We start from the raw sequence: 5,407 nt of genomic DNA on the forward strand, positions 1-5,407 counted from the left end.
AGTTAGAGCTGCTTTGGAAGTTATTGGCACTGAAGTGCAGCTTCTCCTGGTGCCCAGAATACTGAGCTTCATGTTTCAGAGTAACCTTTCTCCTATCCATCATGCTGCCAATGGGATTTGGAGAAAATGGACTGCTTTAATCACCCAGCGAGCTCAAGTAAGGAAGGCCTAATAGCCCAGGTATCATAGAAGGAATTACAGAATGGCCAGAAGGCACCCACTTTGGAATGCCATAACAAGAAGTGGTGAGACAGGCTCAAGAAGCTCCACTATATGATCATCTCCCAGAGACTGAGAAACAAGCTGCTCTTTTCACCGATGGCTCCTGTCGTCTTGTAGGGAATCGCAGGAAGTGGAAAGCTGCCGTGTGGAGGCCTACACAACTAGTTGCACGAGTAGCTGAAGGACAAGGAGAATCGAGTCAATTTGCAGAGGTAAAAGCCATCCAGCTGAGTGAGAAGTGTGGCCAAGACTCTATCTACTACTGCTGCTCTATCTATCTATCCAGTGACTCAGGGATAGCAGCAAATGCCTTCTGGGGTTGGCTAAAGCAGTGGCAGCAGAACAACTGGTAGCGAAAGGGTAAACCTATTTGGATTGCTCACCTGTGGAAAGACACTGCAGCTCGGATAGAGAAAGTGGTGGTAAAACTGCGTCATGTAGATGCACATGTGCCTGTGAGTCGACCCACTGAGGAACATCAACAAAACCAACAAGCAGAGGAGTCTGCTCAAGTGTTCCAAATAGACTTGGACTGGGAACATAAGGGTGAGCTCTTTGTGGCTCAATGGGCCCGTGACACTTCAGGTCATCAGGGCAGAAATGCAACATACAAATGGGCTTGTGACCGAGGGGTGGACTTAACCATGGATGCTATTGCGCAGGTAATTCACGACTGTGAAATGTGCGCTGCAATTAAGCAGGCAAAATGGTTGAAACCTTTGTGGTATGAGGGGAGGTGGTAAAAGTACAGGTATGGGGAGGCTTGGCAAATTGACTACATCACACTGCCTCAGAGCCGCCAGGGTAAGCGCTATGTGCTTACAATGGTGGAAACAAGTACAGGATGGTTGGAAACTTATCCTGTGCCCCATGCCACAGCCCGGAATCCTATCCTGGGTCTTGAGAAGCAAATATTGTGGAGGCATGGTACTCCAGAGAGAACTGAGTCAGACAATGGGACTCATTTCAAAAATAATCTTGTGACTGACTGGGCTAAAGAACATGGTATTGAGTGGCTATACCATATCCCGTACTGTGCACAAGCCTCAGGGAAAACTGAAAGGTACAGTGGTCTATTAAAAGCTACCCTGAAGGCAATGGGTGGTGGAACTTTCAAAAACTGGGACAAAAATTTAGCAAAGGCCACCTGGTTAGTTAACACCAGGGGATCCATCAATCAGGCTGGTCCTGCTCAGTCAGACCTTCTGCACACTGCAGATGGGGATAATGTCCTTGTGGTATGTGAAAGAAACCTGCTGGGTAAAACCTGCTGGGTAAAAGTGTTTGGGTTTATCCTGCTTCAGGCAAAGGTAAACCTCTCCGGGGTGTTGCTTTTGCTCAGGGCCCTGGACATACCTGGTGTGTGATGATGGAGGACGGTGAAGTATGTGTACATCAGGGTAATGTGATTCTGGGGGAGAATCCTTAATTTGACAGCTTGTAAAATACAGAGTTTATGTGCAATATGTATTGTCTGGAATAAGGGGTGGAATGTCCTTGTTTGAGCCAGGATGAAGCCAGTTTTCCTTTTACTGATTTTTTTTTCCTTCAGTAAGCTTTCTTTTAACTAGCAACAGTCTGTTACAATGTGTACATCAGGGTAATGTGATTCTGGGGGAGAATCCTTAATTTGACAGCTTGTAAAATACAGAGTTTATGTGCAATATGTATTGTCTGGAATAAGGGGTGGAATGTCCTTGTTTGAGCCAGGATGAAGCCAGTTTTCCTTTTACTGATTTTTTTTTCCTTCAGTAAGCTTTCTTTTAACTAGCAACAGTCTGTTACAACTAAAGCTGATAACAGTGTGATATTTCTCTAATTCCTGAGGCTTCAAGGTTGCATTTTTACTCTGCCGGCTCAGACACTACGAGTTCTATGACCGCCCTATAGGAGGCTGAATTAGAGAGACAGCAAAATGGGCCAGGGATATTCTATTCCATATATCTTCGTAAGCTCAGAGGAAGTTCAGAGATCACAGAAGACAACTTCCTCCCTGCTTCTTCTTCCCTTCTCTTCCGTCCATGGTCGGCGTCCAGAGAGGACTCTGTCCATCCATCACTGTCGACCCTTAGGCTTGAGCTCTCCTGACCCTCACAACTCTCTGCTTTCTCCAGCAGCAGTCCGGAATTTCTTGGGACTGTTTCAGCTAAGGGGAGTACTGTGGGAGTTGCTGGGGTTGGGGGTGGCAAGAGGCTTTTGCACATATCTGAACATATTTGTATATAATTGTATATATTTTATTTGATCATTAGTGTTTAATTAAAGCTGTGTAGTTTAGTTTTCAATCCAGCCAAGTCTCTCTCTTTTTCTCTCTCTCCTTCCCTACTTGGGTGGGAGGGGATCGAGATCATTGTTGTCGGACCTGAGTCAAACGGTGACAAGGGCCTATAGAATAAATCTTATGAAGAACACTTGAAGGAGCTGGGAACGTTTAGTTTGAGGAAGAGAAGTCTGAGGGGAGACCTCACGAGTCTCTACGCCTACCTGAAAGGACATTGTAGAGTGGTTGGTGCTGGTGTCTTCTCACAGGTAATTAGCAACAGAACAAGAGGTAATGGGTTCAAGCTGCAACAGGATAGGTTTAGATTGGACATTAGGAAAAAAAAATTCACAGAAAGAGTCGTCAGACACTGGAAGAGGCTGCCCAGGGAGGTGGCTGAGTCACCATCCCTGGATGTGTTTAAGGGTCGTTTGGATATGGTGTTGGTGGATATGGTTTAGAACTTTGTAGAGTAGGGATTGTTGGGCTCAGTGATCCCAAGGGTCTTTTCCAACCTGAATGGTTCTATGATTAAGTGAAAGCCCTAATAAAATTAAATCTGGCCAGGGACTTCAAGGGTAACAAGAAAAGCTTCTATAGGTACGACAGTGCTAAAAGGAAGACTAGGGAAGATATGGGCCCTCTTTGGAAGGAAATGAGAGACCTGGTTACACAGGATATGGAGAAGGCTGAGGAACTCAATGAGTTTTTTGCCTCAGTCTTCACCGGTAAGTGCTCAAGCCACAGCACCCAAGTCATAGAAGGCAAAGGCAGGGACTGGGAGAATGAAGAACCACCCATGGTAGGGGTAGATCAGATCTGAAACCCTCTAAGGAGCCTGAAGATGCACAAGTCTATGGGACCTGATGAGCTACATCCACGGGTCCTGAGGGAACCGGTGGATAAAGTTGGAAAGCCACTTTCCATCATATTTGAGAAGTTGTGGCGGTCTGGTTAAGTTCCCACTGAGAGGAAAAGTGGAAATATAACCCCCATTTTTAAAAAGGGAAAAATGAAGACCGGGGAATTACAGGCCAGTCAGCCTCACCTCTGTGTCCAGCAAGATCATGGAGCAGTTCCTCCTGTTTTCCTCCTGGAAACTATGCTAAGGCACATGGAAAATAAGGAGGTGACTGGTGAAAGCCAACATGGCTTTACTAAGGGCAAATTGTGCCTCACAGATTTGGTGGCTTTCTATGATGGGGTTACAGTGTCGGTGAATAAGGGAAGAGCAACTGATGTCATCTACTTCGACCTGTGCAAACCATTTGACACTGTCCCACATTACATCCTTGTCTCTAAATTGGAAAGATATAGATTTGACGCATGGACTGCTCAGTGGATAAGGAATTGCCTGGATGGTCACAAAGAGTTGTGGTCAACTGTTCAATGTCCAAATGGAGACTAGTGACGTGTGGTTTCTCAGGGGTCAGTAGCAAGACCGGTGCTGTTTAACATCATTGTTGGCAATGTGGACAGTGGAATTGAGTGCACCCTCAGCAAGTTTGCCTACGACGCCAAGCTGTGTGGTGAGGCTGACACACTGGAGGAAAGAGAGGCCATTCAGGGAGACCTTGACAGGCTTGAGAGGTGGGCTCATGCCAACCTCATGAAGTTCAACAAGGCTAAGTGCAAGGTCCTTCACCTGGGTTGGGGCAATCCCAATCACAATTACAGGCTGGGCAGAGAATGGATTGAGAACAACACTCAGGATAAGGACTTGGGGATGATGGTCAATGAGAAGCTCAGAAAGAGCCAGAGATTTGTGCTTGCAGCCCAGAAAGCCAACCGTGTCCTGGGCTGCATCCAAAGAAGCATGGCCAGCAGTTCAAGGGAGGTGATTCTCCCCCTCTACTCTGCTTTCATGAGACCCCACCTGGAGTGCTGCATCCGATTCTGGAGCCCCCAATGCAGGAAGGACATGGACCTGCTGGAGCGAGTCCAGAGGAGGGCCATGAAGATGATCAGGGGGCTGGAGCACTTCTCTTATCAAGACAGGCTGAGAGAGTTGGGGTCGTTCAGCCTGGAGAAGAGAAGGCTCTGGGGAGACCTCATAGCAGTCTGCCAGTACCTGAAGGGGGCCTGCAAGAAAGCTGGGGAGGGACTTTTTGCAAGGGCGTGTGGTGAGGGGACAAGAGGTAATGTTTTTAAACTAAAAGAGGGAAGAATTACGCTAGACATTAGGAAGAAATTCTTTGGTTCGTGAGACGTTGGCACAGGTTGCCCAGGGAAACTGTGAGTGCCCCCTCCCTGGAAGTGTTCAAGACCGGGTTGGATGGGGCTTTGAGCAACCCGGTCTAGTGGAAGGTGTCTCTGCCCATGGCAGGAAGGTTGGAACTAGAGGATATTTAAGGTCCCTTCCAACCCAAAACATTCTGTCTTTCTATGTTTCTGTGATCTCTCTCTTCTCATGCGATGTATGAGGGGTCACCATATTACCTGTATTCCCTCCTCATTTTCTCTTCCTTTTCTTGCTTGTTCATATCACATAGGGGAGAGGATAAATGAGATTAGAGTATGCTGCTGACTAATGCTCACGGTTAATTTCCACATCCTGTCCACTCATCATCTTCTTTTGCTGCACCAAATCTCACTTCAGACAGGTGGATATGAAACAGCCTCGGGGTACCACAAAGCATGCATGCATGTACACATGCATCCCTATCCTACCCCACCATTCCTAAGGCATCAGGAATGTGACTCCACTAGTGACTCAGTACTCAACAAACGGGAAGAGTATTCAACTCCATTTCTATATATTTCTTTTCCTCATATGGCATTGAGACTCATTCCAGCCACCATAAAACCATTACAGTAGAAAAAGGATAGGAGATTGTAGGAAACAGTGGCTAAGGCAAAGGGAGGAAGGGAGAACACAGATCCTTTTATTGCTTCTAACACTGTTTTTTTCCCAGTCCAGGAATG

At 46.7% G+C, this 5,407-nt stretch overlaps 1 pseudogene; it reads left to right on the plus strand.

The window, feature by feature from the left end:
• Positions 1–1,224: 1,224 nt before the first annotated feature.
• Positions 1,225–4,334, plus strand: LOC104395720 (annotated as a pseudogene).
• The last annotated feature ends 1,073 nt before the right edge of the window (positions 4,335–5,407 follow it).

The sequence above is a fragment of the Chaetura pelagica genome, unplaced genomic scaffold (genome assembly GCF_000747805.2).
Source record: "Chaetura pelagica isolate M959 unplaced genomic scaffold, ChaPel_1.0 scaffold179, whole genome shotgun sequence".
Taxonomy (NCBI): Eukaryota; Metazoa; Chordata; class Aves; order Apodiformes; family Apodidae; genus Chaetura; species Chaetura pelagica.